This window comes from Solanum tuberosum, unplaced genomic scaffold, assembly GCF_000226075.1.
Source record: "Solanum tuberosum cultivar DM 1-3 516 R44 unplaced genomic scaffold, SolTub_3.0 scf00393, whole genome shotgun sequence".
Classification (NCBI taxonomy): domain Eukaryota; kingdom Viridiplantae; phylum Streptophyta; class Magnoliopsida; order Solanales; family Solanaceae; genus Solanum; species Solanum tuberosum.
The window spans coordinates 132,019-152,959 of NW_006239316.1; the positions used below are offsets into that span (position 1 = coordinate 132,019).

Below are 20,941 nucleotides of genomic sequence, written 5' to 3' on the forward strand. Positions count from 1 at the left end.
AGTCCTAAATGAGTCCAATTTGTGGACTCATCAACACCCTCAACTTAAACTTTTGCTTGTCCTCAAGCAAACTCAAGTTCAGTCGTTCAAAAAGGTGTCTCAAATAGTGCTACACAAGACTAAATCATGAACATACACAACAAGACTCAAATTACTCATGCAAAGATCAACTGTATACTCAAAGATTCAAGTTGTAACACACCATTACCAAAGATTCTCATGCTCGCAATACTTGCTACTTGTGCAAGTTCAAGCTCAACAAAAAGTATCCAAATGCCCTCACATAAAGAATGATTCCATATTCACACACAAAGGTGAATCAATTCAAAATCAGGAATCAGATGCAACGCTCACACTCAAAAAGAGGAACACAATGCATGTTTTCACCCATAGGCTTTCCCTTATTTTCCAATTGATCTTCGGTTCGGCTCACTCAAGATCAAAAAGGTCTTTTTAAGGCTTGTAATGGGGCAGAGTGCAAAGGTATAGTCATTTAAGCTTAGTAACTTTTTATCCTCGTGAGATGTGATGTTCTCAAGGAATTCCCTTCTTTTTCTTTATCAATTCTTTTTCTAGTGCTTCTAAGTCATCTTTTTAGGAATTCCCTCCATGGATTGCTTGGAAACCCGATTTCTTTGGTACTTTATTTCACAATTTTTTTTAATTTCTTTTCAAAGGGTTTCCATTGTTCTGCAAAACCAGGGGTTAAGGGGGACTATTCTTGCACTTCCTGATTTCTCCTTTTCCATTTCACCACACCCCCAACTTAGGCTTTTGGCCTAAGTTGGCTATTCACTAAACCACAAATCAAGAGGATTATAGGTAGTGGGTCAAGTAAGATCTAGGGTTCATCAAGGTTCTTCCAAAGAGGTAAGGCTTAAAGGGTGTTCAAGGGAGTTTCACACGCTCAGGGGTAGGCCACAAAAGAGGTATATGTCAAATTTGGCTCACACTCTTTAAAGTTGCCTAAAATCATTTCAAGAGCACACCTTTCAAAATAAATCATACTAATGGGGTAAATTCTAGGTTTATCTATGAATGGTTCAAAGTAAGCTCATCACACAAGGCATCGACACTTAAGTCAAACAAGACTACACACTTTCTCTAGTGTTCAACAGTCATGACACGAGAATCAATTTGATAAATGGCTAATCACAACGAGATGCAAAGAGTTCACATATTGTCTATGCAACTTCATTTGGCCTCATCGTAGCCCTACATTCATGTTCGTTCGATTGTAAGCACTATTTAAGTCATCGGTATTGATCGAAACGGAGACTCAAATTTTTGTAAAAGAACAACCACATTCAACTCATGAGGTGTAGCAAAAATGTGCGACAAATTCAAAAAAATTTGGAAGGGTCAAAATCATTTTGCAATTAAAAATAAGAGGAGCCAGAAGCTTAAACATCCACAGAAAAGCCGTATTTAACACAATTTAAAACAGAACAACACAAATATATACACAAAACACAACTATCAGCACAAAAAGTGTGGTCCTCACCCCACCACAAATAAAAGCAATTTATCCTCGAATGCAAATAAAAGTATCAAAAGTAAAAAAAATATAATAAGACAGAGAGGAGGTGATAAAAGGTCCTGTCTATGTATTCTCTCTCTCTCTCTATCGGGGTCTCAGTGGCTGATGGAGCAGTCTGTATATGGGCATCAGTGCCCGAAGTAGTCTCAGACTGAATAAAAGTACCAGATCCGCTAGGAGCTGATGCGGACGTCTAAGTCGGCAATGTCTGGATCACCGGCTGCACAATCGTCTCTATAAGATCTGGAAAGTGTCTGAATATTCCTTTATCTCTTCTCTCCTATGTCTCATTAGCATCCATTGATATCAACTCCTCATCAGTCTCTACATCCAACTCTGCATGTGCTGCGACATCCTCTTGCACATCTGCGGTGGTCTCAGGAACATCCTCATCATCTGCCCTCTCTTATTAGTGAAGTGAAGTCAGTAGACTTAAGGTAGTCTACATCCTTCCTCAAACTCGCTATCTTAACTTTTAAAGTTGCCACCTCAGAGGCTTCCCCCTGTCTGCTCTCGCAAGCAATGACTCTCATTGTCAGGGCATCAAAATCAGTCTGAAGTGGGGTAAGTGCTGCTAGTATGGCCCTGTTGATCATCCTTGGAATGGGCCTCTCTAGTCGGGTAGCTGTCACATGAGTTGAATACGCCAACTGCCCCATCTTCAGGATCATAGCCTGGGTGATCCTGACAGGCTGGTAGGAAGAGGATGTACCTGGAGTATGTGAAGGAGAAGAAGGAGCGGGTATACCTAAAGGCTCCGAAGCCGGAGTAGATGATGGTGCCTCTGCTAGCAATGAGTCAACATCAACTTTTGGAGAAGTATTTATTGGGCTGCTCTCCTCCTGTCAACCTCCTCTCGTGTAAACTCTGCCTCTATACACCGGATATCGGTGGAAGAAGATGGGGTGACCTCTATATCGCTGGCAGGATCCCAGGGTACTCCGGCACGCCGACATAACTTGGTGATCAGAACAGGAAAAGGCAGAATGTCTGCGTCTGTTTGGCTCTCATAGCCATCTCCTATGAAGCCAGCAGTCCCAGGTCGATCTGCCTCCTGGCCATGATAGAACCAAGGCAAGCCGCCTTAGGATGACGTAAAATGGACTCGTTCTGGGATGGCATGATAGTGCTTCTGATGAAACCAAATATGTACTTGGAGGCGATGTTCATCTCCCTCTTCTCAATCGAAGCTCCCGCACCCAACCACCTCGGGGTGATGTCAGAAATCATCGGAGCTAACCAACCCTTCAAATCATCCAGGGACGGAACGATAGGCAAACCTTTGTAGGGCAATACCGAGTGCAGCGGTCGACCTAGTACATCATTAATATGCTCACTGTGACACTCTACCTCCTTGCCTCTAATCATAATCGACTTCACCGGTCGGAACTCACTAGCCTTTTTCTTATTTTTTGGGACCAACTCCCCATAGATTAAGTAGAATTCCCGAACCCATGAAGGGATGTAAGGGACCCGTGGCCTGGTGAACTGCTCGAACTCATGATACTTGAGAGTGTAAGGCACCTCAGCATGCGTACCTTCCAAACCCTCCACAGATAGTAACTTTTATTCTCGAATAGTTCGTAAACCATCGCCTTTCAATCTGTTCAGCAATCTGGGTGGAGGTTGAGCTATGAGGAGTGCAGGGGCCACTAAAGATAGTGCCGGGGCTGGCACTGTTTCGGTAGTCGGAGGAGTTGCAGCTGATGTAACTCTGATAGATTTTGATTGAGGTCTATCCCTGAGCCTATTCTATCGGTGAATCAAGGGTTGTTCGTCTTCCGGCTTAGAAAAATCTTGCTCAATAGCTGACCCTTTTCTAGTGATATGCTTCTTTCGTTTGCCTTTATCTCCCGGTGGGAGATCTTGCTTTCTTTTCGGTGAAGGATGTGATTCTCCTTCATTGATTGTGATTCCCTTTGCCTTTTTCTGAGGTGGCTCATTTAAGTTTGTGCGTACCATATCTACAAAATATCAAGAGATTAGGTGAAACTCAACATAAACACAGAGAATCTTATTGCAGAAGGACTCGCCGATGGATCGACGAGTTACCAAATCTCTTTGGCGAGCTAGGTCGAACTCGCCGAAGGGATTAGCTTGAAATCAAGGAAAATTAGAGATGAAAAAGTCTATTTGGCGAGATGCCGACTACTTTCAGCAAGGACAAGGTTGTCCGCCAAAAGATACAGTGAAAGAGGGCAAATGGGGCATGTAAAGGACGGTCTAAAGTCATATCGGCGAGTCACCGACTACTTTCGGCTATCACAAATGTGTTCGCTAAAAGTTACAAATCTCTCAGCACTATGGACATGAATGAATGGCGATCTAAGACTAGTAGGCGAACCGCCGAGTCATTTGGCGAGCACGACCCAGCTTGCCGAATGATTCAACGTGCGTATTTTTCTACCCACTTCTTAGAATCGACCTTACAAGCCCTGGAAACGAAATCAAAGCGTGCATACATGAAATTTACACAAGACCCATACTTCCCATCACCCCGGAATACTTAGACTTCTTTCGGTTTTACCAAATTTGGCTATGTAACTACGATTACCCTTAGGAATGTTGTCACCCATTCCTTCATTGAGCAATTTTCGTTATTTAGCACAAATATGGGCCACTTCATTTTCATTATTTAGCACAACCAACCTAACAACGATTACGCAACACCCATTTCAAGTTCATTCAAATCAAAGCACAAACACTAAGGCATTCGACTATTAAAGAATTTCAGGCAAAATTTTTGAATTAGCAATAGCATCACAACACCCTATTTTTATCGGAGAGGCTCGGCACACATCATCTTGATGCTATCTGCAAGAGAGTGCAAAATTATCAAAAATAAGTTCAGAATTTTAGAGACTAACCTTTGATACTGATCAAATTGCTTTTTGAAACGCTAGGTAGTAAAGAAATCCAACCCCAAGCACTAGTCACCGACTAAAATACTAATTTAAGGTAAAAATATAAGAAAAAGTACCTTTGGTATGATTTTGAGGAGTTTGAAACAAGGGAAAGTGAGAGATTCAAAAATTTGACCTACGACCTGTATATAACTATTCAGTTCTCAGCCATTTGGCAATGTTAGTCTTGTCGCCGATCAACTCGGCAATGCACCGAATGCATACTCATCTCGCCAAGTTTTAGAGGACATCCCTTATTTTAGGGTCACAACGGCGGATTAAATCGGAATCGCCGATAGGTTCGGTGATTCGCCAACTGGATCCTTGGCTCCCCAACTTGCACTTTTCAACATTTTTCTCACTTTAACCTACAAAATCAGCACACCATTATTCGAACAAAGTAACTTCAAGAAACATCACCTTGGGTTGCCTCCCAAGAAACACCTTAGTTAACGTCGTGGAACGATGCAAGTCCTTACTCAATCTCCCTTATTGGGGTCGACCCTAGCGTTACCAGGCAACCCCAATAGGTCATTTGAGTGGAGGGGAGGCACTACGTAACTCAAGAGAGACCTGATCAGCTAGATCGATCTAGATTGAGAACCAACCATTTGGTTCAACACTTCAATGTTCTCCTTTATCTCGTTTATCACTCGGTCCTGTTTAGTGACCTTTAGGAGAATGATTTGCAGTGTATCCTCAACACAACTGTGTTCATGGTTTCTAGACTCCCTCCGCTCATGAGGGGGTATGTACTTCCCAAGACTTGTGCACTGGTTTTCCACCTCTGATATCTTGGTGGCCAAGTCGTTTAGCTGAGATGCCAGTGCGGTTAACATGAGGTGCTTTTGGACTCCTTGGCTCATTTCAACCAAATTGTGACTACTCTGCTCAGCCATGCTCATCTAAATGGACTACTCAACAAAAAACAAAACTAAAAGTAAAGTTAATGACACTACAACTAAGAAGAACAAAAATCCTATTAATCTAAAAATTCTCAAAGAACACCACTCCCCAGCAGCGGCACTATTTTGATGCTTATCTTGACCAACGACACTAACCTACGGTTTCAGTGTCTACGACCATTGATAATATAGTAACCCAACCAAGGGTTGGGGTCGTGTCCCAAGGGAGTGGTTTGGAGAATTAATAGAACAATAAAATTTAGTTCTAACTAGTCATAGCTAAAGACATTAACGATTAAAAATATTATAGATTAAAAGGGGTGACACAAAGGTGTCAAATATAAAATGGGGGTTTTGTGACAGGTAGTAAAAACAACAAAAATAACAAGAAAATCAAGTATGGGGACAAGTTCTTGGGGTGTGACCGCAATACAAGTTGAGATAAATCATTGGGTACATGCTTTCGACAGGAAATTTGCAAGATAATAGTGACTAGGCTAAGCTTTAGATGGAAATAAGTTCCCTTCGGGCAACTTATCCCGTTTCAAAAGCCTTCCTCTCGGACACCCATTTGTCGCATGAAGGCCAGCCTATGCCTTACCCCACTCACTCTCTCGAGCGGAGTGTTAGGATATGGGACTGGGGATCACCCACTCGGGCTGAACTTCATGTCGACCCACTCCTTAGGCCACAGTCTAGTGGTCTTGGTTTCGAGACCTCCCTCTCGGGCATGCCGAAAACAAATGGGTGGTTTTGTATTTGCAACTACAAACCCATTAAATTAAACCACAACCACTAGGTGAAATCACCATTAAAATACATCTAACCTATCAGCAAGCAAGACCCAACAACAATATCAACACATAGTTGCTAAATCACACCCCAAGAATGGGGTTTTTAGCCACACATCAAGATATAACAAAATACACCTAAAATTATACTAAAAATCAAATGGAAATAAGAAATTCAACCTTGATTTAAGAAAAGGAAGAAGAATGGAGAAGACCCACTTCCAACTTGGGGAAGATGAAATCCTCTTTTTTTCAAGTCTCCCAAAAATCCCTTTCCAAACTTGAGAGAAAATATCCAAAAAAGTACTGTTCTATTGTGAAAATTAAAATAAATGTTCGACTCTTAAAAATTAATAACAAGTTTAGTATTTATAGACTTCAGAAAATAGTGCTGGCGGATCTTTTGACTAGGTTAGTTGAAATCGCCGATAAACTCGGCGATTCACCCTTTGGTGTAGTTCGTCGTAGTCTTGCACTAGCCTTCAGCATTGTCGTGCTCTATGTCATTGGGCAACATAGTACTGCTTCGCGTAACTATTCGGTGAAGCGCTGACTGCTCCTTTCATCGCCTTTTTGATCCAGCTCTTTCAAGGCTTCGCGTACTGGAACAAAGGGCAGAGTGCGTCCCTTCGGCAAATCACCAAGTATCCTTGGCGATGCTCACGCTTCAACTTCTTCGTTCTTTTCAGACTTTTTGTTCCTTTTTGCGCCTAAGTTTCCATGCTTTCGCTTCAAATACCTGAAACTTAAGAGTTTTAATCAGATATTGAGACAAAATTAGCATTTGAGGACACTATTTCTATCAATATAAAGCCCTAAATGAGTCCAATTTGTGGACTAATCAGTGGTCTCTAAAATTTCAAAAAAGAAACCATGTGCCAATGTGGCTTGTAGAGGAGGTTGAACTAATGGCATAACTTGTGGTGGCATATCATTCTGCACTGTAGATGCATAGGAAGCATAAAATCCCTCACCATCTCCTCACTGTACTTGAACAAGCTCTCCGCCATCCAGTCACATCTGTGCTTCTTTAAAAGCTCATGAATAGTAGGCACAGTGTGAAGGCTCCTAGTAAGAACCCGGTGATCCTCAGAAACTATCCGGGAAATCATCTGATTATAAGATGCATTGGTATGCCGGGGGAGTCAAGAGCCTCACTAGAGCTATTGGCATCAGATGCTAAGGCTTGTGTACCGCTGGAACTAGAGAAGGATTACGACTATCTCGGAAGCTGGTCCCCTCCTCAAACTACGGCTAATTTCATGACTTGATAATCTCTCCTCATCGGACACCAACGGTTTCCTATTTCACAGCCTCGTGGACAAAGGAGCATCGGGGGAGCCTCTAGTGTGCTCTGGTGCGTACTCCTCTCCACCTGACTCCTCTATCAACCGACGGGACGGAGCCATAAGGGACTTGTTAGTATTCAAAGAAATAAAAACAACCTAAGAAAAAAATTGCAACATCATTTGAACTTAGAAAATGTTTTGGGCTGTAAATTTTTTTAGAGCCATGGTAGGTACCTATGGGTCGTCGACTGAATGGTGGACTGTGAATGCCCATCATTGGTCAGGAAGTCAATTTTAGAACTATAAAGTTGGAACCACGATCCACCAAAATGATCTGTCATTTGAACGACGGACCGTAACCCAGCTCGTGGTTAACAACTAATGCCACTGAATTGTGCATTGGATCAACGGACCTAGACCTACGGTCCGTACATTGCCCCACGGCCAGTGGGTCATAGTCGTCGACCAGTACTTGTTGCAACTGGGCTCTCACTTAGAATTTAACAATTTTCAACAGAAAGCTTAACACCTATGCTATGTCTAGAACATGCATTAAAACACATTAACATGATTTTCTATCACCCCTACTGTTCCAAACACCCAATTAATACTTAAAATCTAACTTGAACCGAAACCCTAAGATAAGATCCCAACTAGACTTAGATTCACATGTATCATTCAAATTACTGAACACACTCACAACACCATAGTCCCAAGGGTAATTTAGAACTATATTTACGAAATTTAACAGATAGATCATACACAAGGTGAAGTGCAACTTTGCAATTTCAACTAAATAATGAATAGTTCAACTTTTGAAAGAAATTACCTTACAAGTGATTGCAAAGTTTGTGAGTGTGTTCTTAGAGATTCCTTACACCCAAGAACGTATTGACATTGAATCCACAACATGTGCAAGGAAAACAGATTTTTGGGAGAGGGAAGAAAATGGAAAATGTAAGGATTGAATTTGGAGAGAATAGATAATGAAGGGGATTTATAGGTGGTTTGAAAGGGATTGAAGGGTTGGGAAAGGGTAGAATTGGTTATTTAGAGAGTTGTAACCGTTTGGGAAGAAAGAGGGAAATAGGGGATGTTTAAAATGAAAGGTATTTTATTAATTTCGGTCGTGGGTCGGGTCAACTGTTAACCCTAACTCGGACCCATGAAACCTTATCGACAGTCCGTGAGTCAATCGATGGTCCATTGATGGGTTCCGTTGTTCACCATAACACTTAGTGAAATTTGAGAACATACATGGGATCTACAGATGCCATCTACGATCCGTCGACTGTCTAACGGACCGTTTATGGAAATCGTAGACCACTGCACCGGCACATATTTCGAAGATTTTTCTTTGCTTTCCTACACACGTCGCAAACATTAGTGCTTCCTTTTTACATTTTTCTTGACTCTTTCCAAACAAGGACTCTATTCTACCATAGTCTACCCAATCACTAAAATTTCATAAATATGATAAAAATAAAAAAATGCTAAAAATTCATAAAAATCAATAAACAGTCCTAAAATTGGCTTGATTTTACATCTTGGGTTGCCTCCTAAGTAGCGCTTGATTTAACGTCGTGGCATGACACAGACATCTTGATTACTCAGACTTCATCAAGGCTCAATTTTTCTATCACCTCTTTAACATTCTCAGATTTCCCCAAGTAGATCTTTATCCGCTGACCGTTCACCTTGAACCTCATTCCGTCATTATTCTCTAGTTCAATCTCTCCATGTGGAAATACTTGAGTCACTTTGAATGACCCGGTCTACTTGGACTTGAGCTTTCTAGGAAACAAGCGCAACCTTGAGTTGAATAGGAGTACCAGATCACTTGGAAATTTTTTGCTTTTATCGATGTTTTGATCATGATACTTCTTCATCCTCTTCTTGTACAAGGCTGAAATTTCATACGCTTTTAGGTGAAGCACATCGAGCTCATTCATCTCATTCAATCTTTGACTTGATGCGGCACCCCAATCCAATTTTAGCTTCTTGAGTGTCCACATCGCTTTGTGTTCTATTCTACAGGGAAATGCCATGATTTACCATATACAAGTTGGTAAGGGAACATACCTATGGGAGTCTTGAGCGGTAGGCCATAGAGCATCATCAAGTCTTCTTGACCAATCAGTTCTATTTGCATTGACAGTCTTAGCAAGGATTTACTTGATTTCTCTATTTGACACTTCAAGTTGCCCGTTAGACAGCGGATGAAAATGAGTTGCTACATAGTGACGAACACCATACTTTTCAAGAAACACCTTGAATAACTTATTATAAAACTGAGAACCTCAATTGCTAGTAATTGCCCTTGGTGTACCAAATATGGAGAATATATTCTTTTTCAGAAATGCGGTGACACTCTTTCCTTCATAGTTGAAAAGCACTGCCGCTTCCACCCATTTTGGCACATAGTCAACCGCTACAAGAATATACTTCATCCCACTCGAACTGACAAACGGACCCATGAAGTCAAGACCCCATACATCTGTCACAACCCAGGGGTACCCCTAGATGTACCAAGGCTTATAAGACCCCGAGAGGCCTCATACAAGCCACTTAGGATATCATAACATAAAGTAATAGAAAATGTGCGACAATTTAAAACCTTTCAATGCAATCAACTTCTTTCATAAAACGAGCATAAGTCTAACATATTTGTCTCAAACCATCTAAACAACATGAATAATGTCTTGGGTCACAGTCCATACAATAGTCCAAGACATAAAGGGAAAGCATAAAAGAAAGTGGTGATCACCTCCTCGAGCACAATGAGGACTCACCAAAACTTCACTTTCTTGATCAACAACAAAGCTAGCCAAGAGTGTGAGAATCAATGTCGCCGGACCCTACATTTGATAAAAATGTAACCAAGAGTGTGCGTTAGTACAATCAAGTACTAACTATGATGGCTAGCATCAACAACATAACATAAGCATTAGTCAACATACGACATAAGGCATAAACATAAATAAGACATAATCAACATTATAATAAAAAAGGAATACTTCCTTCAGTAACCTTACTTATCCTTAGCCAAGACATAGGTCATCTGCCTCTAGTCAAGCTTGCATCATGGAAGGCATATCTAGCAACACTCCAATCAAATCATCCTCATAACATAATTACATTATTCATACTTACTTTTAAAGACATAAGGATTTGCCTAAATGCCTAGATTATAAAGGCTAATGGGTATTTGTCTCTTTCCTTACTTACTTTTAGATCGTGGGTACTCGCCTCCACAATCTCATCATATGACACGTGTACTCACCTCCACATCAATTCATAAGGATCATGAGCACTCGCCTCCATGTCGATTCATCATAGTAAGAACGTTGGGACTCACCTCTTGTTCAATTCTAAGGAGCATGGGAATCACCTCATAACCTTACATAAGGAGGTCAAGGGTAATCGCCTCTAGCCTCATCAATTTCATAAGCTTTTAGTCTAAATTCATTTTAGGTGAGCAATCCTTTCAACCTAGAATCATTCATGTGAGTAAGACTTTCACAGTCACACATTCATAATTAAAAAAATTCAAGTGGGAAGTATCCCTTCCTTAACAGTAACATCAATTACCAACAATTCATATCATAAGCTTTACTCTCAAAGCCCTAATTCTCATGATCATCATCTAAGCTTTATTCTCAAGCAATTAACATCATATTCAGCATATATGATTCAATTTCAAGCAATTCTAGTCATAATTCATCAATCCTATAAGGAGATATCAAAACCCATAAGGTTTCCCTCAAGGCATCAAACCCAATTATATCAATTGTAGGTCAAATCACGAAATAGGCATGGGTACATGTAATTTCATCCTAAAAACATGTAATCCTACCAATTAAATTGTAAACAATCATAATACACTCAATTGGATCAACATTCAACATAAACCACAACATTGGAAGAAACCTTAACTAGAATTGGGTAGATTCTTCTTCAAATTGTGGAATTCTAAAGGACTCCATGGGAGTAAGCATCCCATAGATGAAAAGCCAGCATACCTTAGTCACAATGCCCACAAAAGCTTGAAGATTGGGAGACTTGATCTTGACCTTGCTTCAATCTCCTTCTTCTTCTTCCACCTTCTAGAGAGAGAATATTTGAGAGAGGATTTGGGTTTTCTTTTCGGGAATCTACAAAATGACTTGAGTGAGGGGTTTTGGGAGTTAAAAATACTTATATAGGTGTTTTAGACTTAGGCAAAAGAACACCACATTGATTTAACTAAAACTAGAAAAGACCCATGTGCCCTTAAAATAAATTTCCTACCGTGAACCACGGATCCCCGACCAACGGACCGTCGACTGGCCTACGGTCCGACCTGTTCAGTCCTGGTTCTTGGTTAGAGAATTTTGGACAAACGATAGTTGCAGGGACGACGAGGCATCGATGGACCTACGGTTTATGGGTCCCGTCGTCACCCTAACCTGGGTTTCCTGAGATGCCCAACCACGGACCCACCTACGGTCCGTGGTCCCAACCACTGCTCATGGTTGGCCACCATTGGTCAGCACCTACAGTTTTCCCAAACGTTGTTATTTGCCTCATTTTGAATCTGGGGTGTTGCATTATCTCCCCTTTGGGATCATTCGTCCTCAAATGAGATTCTAAGCACATTTCTAGACAAAAACTCTAGACTAGCAGCCCATCATACATGCAACTTATCAAAATGCTTTCCACTAAGGAGGAAACATAATCTCCAAGCCAAACATACTTAATGCACCATAAGGAAGTAGGAACTACATTTAACAACCCAATATGCATGAAATTTCAAATTTCTTACTTCAAGGAGGTATTGTCATCTCCAAACTTAAAACATGTTCAACACTATCTCATAGAGCTCATATGCAATTCAATCTCAAAAATCATAGCTGAAACATGTTCATCAACTCATCTCATGAAGTCTATAGGCAACTTATTCTCAATGCACAACAACATGAGGAAAACAATTCATATAAGCCATTTTTCATTCAAATTATAAGCTTCTTCATGAACATGCAATTTAAGGAAATCATGAAAACACATAAACGCACATGACTTCATACATAAGCAAACCAAGAGGAACTCATTACCTCAAGCTAGAATAGGGTGAAAAAGGTGATGATACCAGGACATCATATCTGCTCTCGGTCTCCCAAGTACCACCCTCAACTAGATGGTTTCTCTATAACACTTTCTCGGAATCAACCTCTTTATTCCTCAATTTCTTAACTTGCCTGTCTAGAATCTCAACCGGAACTTCTTCATAGGAAAGGTTCTCTTTCACTCCCAACCCTTCTAGGGGAGCTATGGATGTCGAATCTCCAACACACTCTTTAAACATACATACATGGAAAACCGGATGCACCGATGCCAACTCATTTGGCAAATCAAGCTCATATGCAACCTTACCAACACATCTCAAAATTTGGTATGGGCCTACAAAATGGGGACTAAGTTTCACTTTCTTTCCAAATCTCATTACACCCTTCATGGGTGAGAATTTCAAATAAACACAATCAAGCACATCAAATTCAAGTTTCCTTCTTCTAACATCGCCATAAGATTTTTGTCGACTTTGGGCCATTCTCAACCTCTCTAATTAGTCGAACCTTCTCAATAGCTTCATGAACTAACTCAGGTCCTATCAAAGCAACCTCACCCACCTCAAACCATCCTATAGGAGATCTACACCTCCTAACATAAAGGGCCTCAAATGGAGCCATACCTATGCTGGAATGGTAGCTATTGTTATAGGCAAATTCAATTAAAGGCAAATGGTCATCCTAATTTCCCTTGAAATCAATCACTCAAGCCCTTGACATATCTTCCAATGTTTGGATTGTTCTTTCCATTTGCCCCTCGGTTTGGGGGTTAAAATTTGTAATAAGCTTAACTTTAGTGCCAAGACCCTTTTGGAAAGACTTTCAAAACTGAGAAGTAAATTGAGTACCTCTATCGGAGATAATTGACAAGGGCACCCCATGAAACCTCACCATCTCTCTCACAAATATAGCTTAGCGTAATCTTCCGCCATATAGGAAACCTTGATGGGAATGAAATGGGACGTCGAGGTCTAGCACACGAAGACCCGCATGAGCATGTAAGAAGTTTTACAGAGGTGTGCAACCCGTTGTCATTCCAAAATGTGTCACAAGAGTCAATCCGACTTCGATTATTTCCACTATCATTGACGGGGTGGCTAGCAAGTGGTTGGTCGAGTTACCAAACAATTCCATCACATCTTGGGAGGAATTGATTAAAGCATTCAATACAAGATTCTTTCCCCCATCAAGGATGATGAAGCTTAGAGACGACATTCAATGTTTCAAGCGATGGGAGGGTGAACCTATGTATGACATGTGGGTAAGGTTTAAGAAACTCTTACTTAAATTCCCAACTCACGGGCAACCAAATGATTTGCTACTCCAATATTTTTACCTGAGTCTTGATTCGGTTAATAAAGGGGTGGCTGATCAATTGGTACAAGGGGGAATAATGTTGCAATCATTTGAGGTGACTTCATTTCTTCTTGATGACATGACTAAAATAAATCAAGCGTGGTACACCCAAGAGGATCAAGTCTCCCCATTTTGTTTTAGAATGACACAAGAACAACTTGATAAGGAAAGAGATAGGGATGAAAACATCAAGAAGATGTTGACCCAAATAGAGCTATTACAAGAGCATATGATGGAGAATGTGGAAAAGCCCAAGCGGGCAAGTGGGGTGTTTAGAGTTGAGGAGGGTTCTTCCTCCGGTTATTCAAAGCCAGGGGAGAATCAAGGTTGGAACTCCAAGAGATACGAGGAGGGTTTACACCCACGCTATTTACAACAGGGCGGGAATCAAGGTTGGAACTATCACAAGGGGGAAGAGCAAAGAAGATACTATCAAGATTGGGCCGAGCATAGTGACCATTGGAAAAGGGAAGAGGACCATGAAGAGGACCACACTCACTCAAGTGAGAGCCCAAAATCCAGAGGGAGTGCAAGTAGTCCACGGGTGAATGATTTGTTGTCATACATCCTTGATAAAGTCGAAGTTTCAGATGACTTGTTAAAAAGGATAAAAGTTGACTTTTCATCATTAAAAATAAAGTGAACTCTCATGCAGATGCAATCAAGATACTTGAAGGTCAGTTGAGTTCACTTTCAGCACAATTGAAACCAAAAACGATAATGAAAGATGATGATATAGAGCTGAATCTGGTTACTCAAAGTGGAAAGGTGGCAATAAGTGATGTAACAGGAAATGAAGAAGTTCAAATTCATGAAGAAGACAAAGGGATCGAGGAAGAAGAGGCACATATCCATCAAAGCATTTCCAAAGGACCACAAAAGGATATGGAGAAACACAATCAAAGCCCAAAAGTTATGCAAACTTTACCAAAAATATCTCCTCCATTTCCTCAACATCTAAAGACGAAGAATGAGGATGAGAAGTTCAAGAAGTTTTTATCGGTGTTCAAGACATTATCAATTAATCTCCTCTAGTGGAAGCATTGTTGGAAATGCCAGGGTATGCCAAGTTTATGAAGGAGTTAGTCACAAAGAAAAGGAATTTGGATTTTGAGACAATCGAAGTCTCCCATAGTTACGCAATTATGACTAAGGAGCTGATAAAAAAGACAGAAGATCCTGGAGCGTTAACCATCCCTTGCACCATCGGCATGCTCCAATTTGCTAAAGCCCTATGCAATTTGGGAGCATGCATCAACCTAATGCCATATGTGATCTATAAACAACTTGGGTTGGGGGAACCGAAAGCCACAATAATGAGACTCTTGATGGCGGACCAATCAATTAAACACCTTGTGGAGATATTATATGACATCTTCGTAAAGGTTGACAGATTTATTTTCCCGGCTGATTTCGTCATTCTCGATTGTGAAATAGATGCTGAAATTCCCATCATTTTGGGAAGACCATTCTTGGCAACCGAAAGAGCGTTGGTGGATGTTGAGAGCGGAGAATTGAAGTTTCGAGTGAATGAAGATGAAGTAACCTTTAATGTGTGTAAGTCGATGAAACGCCCAAGTGATATTCACGTGGTCTCCACTATTGATGTTATTGATGAGGCAGTGGCTAGTGTGAGCCATTTGATATGTATGAGTGAGCCACTTGAAGCCATGCTTGCTAACTATGATGGGTTCGAAATTCAAGGCTATGAAGAGGTAGTAGTGGCTCTATCAAGTTTAGGGGGTATTCAAAGACTCCGTTGAAGTTGGACATTGATTTACAAAATCAAGAAAGTCCTTCCGCAAAGTCATCAACAGAAGAACCACCAAATCTAGAGTTGAAAGTACTTCCCTCCCATCTTCGATATGCTTTCTTGGAGGAAAATAACACCTTATCGGTGATCATTGCAGCAAATTTGCTTGATTGGCACATAAAATTGTTCCTTGAGGTGTTGAGAAGGCATATCAAAGCTATAGGGTGGACTATCGCTGACATAGTGGGCATACCTCCCGGTATTTGCACTCACAAAATTCAGCTTGATAGTGATTGTAAGCTAAGTGTTGAATATCAACGGAGATTGAACCCACCGATGCAAGAGGTGGTGAAAAAGGAGATAATAATGTGGTTAGATGCAGGTGTGATATACCCTATTGCGGATAGCAAATGGGTAAGTCCGATACAATATGTACCAAAAAAGGGAGGCATCACGGTAGTCCCAAATGAAAAAGGGGATCTTGTATCTTTAAGACCGGTGTCCGGGTGGAGAGTATGCATGGATTACCGAATGTTAAATTTGTGGACCGAAAAGGATCACTTTCCCCATACCCTTTATGGATCAAATGCTTGATCGACTCTCCGAGATAGGTTGGTATTACTTTTTGGATGGGTATTCCGGTTATAACCAAATCTCCATTGCTCCGAAAGACCAAGGTAAAACAACCTTTACGTGCCCATATGGTACTTTTGCCTTCAACCAGATATCGTTTGGATTATGTAATGCGCCGGCTACATTTCAACGTTCCATGATATCTATTTTCGCTGACATGGTGGAGGATTCAATGGAAGTATTTATCGATGACTTCTCGGTTGTGTGTGACACTTTTGAAGCATGTTTAGAGCACTTAGGACAAGTTCTCCAAAGATGTGTGGAGACAAATTTAGTCCTAAATTGGGAAAAATGTCATTTCATGGTTAAGGAAGGTATAGTGCTTGGTCACAAAGTGTCGCAAAAGGGGTGGGAGGTTGACAAAGCAAACATTCAATTGATTGAAAGGTTACCATCACCAATTTCGGTAAAGGGTTTTCATAGTTTCTTTGGACATGCCAGTTTTTACCGGAGGTTCATCAAAGACTTCTCAAAGATTGCGCATCCTCTATGCAAACTCTTGGAGAAGGAGGTGAAATTCCACTTTGATGATGCTTGCAATGGTAGTTTTCAAGTGCTTGAAAGAAAAATTGGTTTCCACCCCGATCATCATTAGTCCTGATTGGTCAGAATCTTTCAAAGTAATGTGTGATGCAAACGGCACGACATTAGGTGTTGTATTGGGGCAAAAATGCAACAAACTTTTTCACCCCATTTACTACGCAAGCAAAACTCTAAACAGTGCTCAACGTAACTGTACAGTTACTGAACAAGAGTTACTTGCGGTAGTTTATGTGTTTGAGAAGTTCTGAGGATACTTGCTAGGTACTAAAGTGATTGTTCACACTGATCATGTTGCACTGCGTTACTTGATGGCAAAGAGGAATGCCAAGCCAAGATTGATAAGGTGGTGCTTTTATTGCAAGAATTCAACTTTGAGGTCAAAAACAGAAGAGGTTGTGAAAATCAGGAAATTTCTAGTTAACTTTAACTTTCAATTTTCGTGTTTACCCATCTATGGAAATCATGGCAGATATTGATTTTCCTCTTTTTGCTATGATTGGCTAAAACCCCCTCCTTGGGGTTTTGACTATGTGACCAATTGTTGAGTTTTACTAAGTGGGTGTCATTGATTTGCGAATAATGGTGTTAATTTGAAGTGCCTCTTAATTGTTGTTGTGTTTTGAGGTCGTCTTACATGATTAGTGTAACAAGTTCAGTGTTTTGTGCTAGCTCGAGAGAGAAGTGCAAAGCTAAAGTAACAAATTTAGCATCCTTAGTAGTGGGTCACCATGATTTCAGCTTGAGAAAGTGAAACATGAGATTTATCCTTTGTATCTTGCTCGAGAGAGTGGATTTGATGAGGACGAGGGCTGGGTATCTTCTGACTAGTGTTGAAGTTCGAGAGAATTCAACAAAGATAAGGTAATTGTTCGAGAGAAAATTGCTTTACATATAGTCCAACCTACCCACGACAATTAATCCTATTGTGAGCATCGATGTTCATCCACTAAGTTAAATTCAATAATTGGTTGGTCAATTCCCCAAGTGTTACCTCACTAATTGATCGTTTGGTGTTAAGTGTTGAATTGGATTGATAATTACAACCTGAGATTTGAAGCTTAAATTAAAAAGGTGCAGTAAGTGTTCAATTGAAGAGATTGTTGTCATACTTTCATAATTGAATTCGAAGGAAAAGTTACTCTCTGTGGGATCGACCCGTAGTCATTTAGTTGGGTTATATGCTGACTAACGATCGTTGACGCTTAGAACTGGATTAAGTATCCTTGAAACGTTAATCAACTACCAAAGAGTATAACTTGGTATTATCCCAAGTACTATTAAATGTGACCTAACCATCCCACATAATCTAGAATTTGCATTACCACATTTGATACATGGACAACTTATCAACTGGGGTTCTCCAAATTTTCTAAAAGCATAATCCAAAAAAATTTCCACCTCATCTATGTAAGCATTAGAAAGTTGATTTTTAATGAGTTTCATCCATTGCTTATTAGGTGCCATAATCTTGGTGTATATAAAATAGATATAAAAATACATTAGTATAACAATCGAGTTCAAGAACAACATTAAGGAATGGAAATTATAATTGTTCTACCAAGTTCACATATCACTGGACATTAGTACAGAAAGCATAACTATGACAAATAAGAATCATAGTAGCTATTTTCTTTTATTATAGGTGAGATTATTAATAGCTATTTCTTTCATTGCTCCAATGTTTGGCTTTACCACGATCCATCTTCTGTTTTATAATGTTTAAAAAAACCTCAGTCAGCAACATCATTTAGAGTACATGCACAACAAAAAAAAGAACATCACATAACAGAAATTTAAGATGAAAAGATTTCTACTTGATTTATTAGTCAACAAATTAACAAGCTGATTTGTATGATAATTAAAGCACAATTCCCTGGGTTACAGATGCCTAGTCTATGGAGGGACAAATGTAACATTATGGTGCAAGCAGGCCTATTATTCATTCTCAGGAATTATATTGATGCAAACCAAGGCCTACATGGGTCGAACTCAATGAGGATGGTTACAACAAAGGTAATCTAGGCTCATAAGGAGGGGGAGGTTTAAGTTTCTTTCTAAAAGAGACAACAGAGAAACTACGAGTAATTTAATTAAGAACCTAACTTGTAGACTATTTTTTTATGAAATAAGGCAACCATTTGCAAACTATTGTGGGTTGTAACTAAGAAGAAGGATAGTTTGTGGGTGTTATGGATTCATGCATAGTATGTGAAAGGCAGGAACTTTGGACACATACCTACTCCCAAACAAGCTAGTTGGGTTGTTAGGGAAGTCTTTCAAGCTATGACAAGGTGGGATTATGGTGTGGATTGGACTGAGAGAATGGATAGTGTGGCTACATCCAGAAAATCCAACATTTTCAGAAAATGTATATATCACTGCTACCTCAGTTTCCAAAAGTATATTGTAAAAAGATAATTTTGTCACAAGGAATGCTCCCTAAGCATCAATTCATCCTATGGTTGGTGCTGCTTAACAGGCTATCCACAATTGATGGAATAACTAAACAAAGTATTTACTTTGATCTACAACATGTACTCATACTCATCTATTTTTTTTACTATGATTACTCTGGGTATATTTGGCAGTCCCTACTTAACTAGTAGGGTAAAAATAGACAGTTTGGATCTTGGGCGGAAAAGGTGCACTGGCTAGCCTCACTCATCAGACATAGTAGGCCAAAGACAACGAACCTAGGCTTGTCATTATCTACAACTTGTACCTTATGTTATCTGAAAAGAACTGTAGAATATTTCAACAAAAGCAGCAAGATAAGCAAGTAAGATTGAATGAGATAGCCCTACAACTTCATCTTGTAGGACAGAGCAAACCCAAATGGAGGAAATGCCTAACTATGTTGAACTACTTCCCATGTTAACTTGTGCACAAACTGCTGCTACATAAAGAAACTCGAGGCATGTAATCTTCCTAGAAAGGAACCTGCCTTAAGTTACTGATAGCTTTAGCAATGTGTATTGAGTATTAGTAACTTGAGCGTTTTAGCGTTGAGATTTAAGTCTAGAGTCAAATGAGCTAATTGTACTTGTTGATATACTTGGTTAAAAAATATTCCTATTTGACCAAAAAATACCCTCCAAAATAAGATTTGAAGAATCAATCCAAGAATCATTCACACATTCTTTAAGGCAAAGTTAATATTCCTACTTTTAGAAACTGAACTTTGAATTTTGCCACTGAAGAAAATCCACATTTGATTCTCTTAAAGCTAATATTTTAGTTAATTTTTTTTGTCGAACAATGTTTTTCCCAGTAAGCAGTGGCTAGTTCAGTACCATTTTTAGAATTTATTAACAAGAATTGATAGCAACAAAGACGCTGACAACAGGGAATACAAACATCCTTAAGTTGAAGCAGATGATAAACTTCACAAATCAGATTCTGAATCAAGTTAAAGTACAAATAAACCAGTAATGATAACTCCAAATCAAGCACTTACATGAACTAACAGTAAGACCCGAGTTGAAGATAAATATTACGGAATGAAAATTATAAATAATCTACCAAGTTCACATATCACAAGACAGTAGTACATAAAACATATTTATCGTCAATCAAGGTTACCAATACATAAATTGCACGCCAATGAACTACTGGAAAAACAACCAAGATGGATCATAATGCATAAACCCAAAATTGGGCAAAATCAAAATTTCCACAGAATTTTCATATTCAAAACAAACTTAACATACCTTAAAGAAAAGGATACTTCAAGGGTGTGTCTAGGTATGATCACACTCAGCAAAGACCAGAAAAATTCAGGTGAGATTGAAAGTAAGAACAAAAAGTTGAGTTCTACGATCAAAAAGTGAGAGACCTACGACCTTAATATAGCTAACAAACCTGGATATTACGAGATGCATACCACATGTTATTTGTGTTCCTTTGCTGATTTGTCTCCAAGATCAGTTTTGTAGTTATCTAGGTTAAAGGCTATCTTCGATATAACTGTTCAGTCAATAATTTCCCTAATTTATGCTAGATTCTATCGAGAAGGTGGGGAAATGGACGTGGTGGAGACTGAACCTACGATAATTTTGCCGAGAAGGGGGGAATAGGGGGTGAAGAGTTTGGAGTACTGAACTCTAATTCTATCATATAGGCT

At 39.8% G+C, this 20,941-nt stretch overlaps 1 long non-coding RNA gene across 1 annotated transcript; it reads right to left on the reverse strand.

The window, feature by feature from the left end:
• Positions 1-10,046: 10,046 nt before the first annotated feature.
• Positions 10,047-11,559, reverse strand: LOC102599120 (uncharacterized). The gene is made up of 2 exons (XR_001471610.1): positions 11,451-11,559; positions 10,047-10,286 (listed from the first exon to the last, which is right to left on the reverse strand). It is a non-coding gene; the product is annotated as an uncharacterized lncRNA (long non-coding RNA).
• Positions 11,560-20,941: the final 9,382 nt, after the last annotated feature.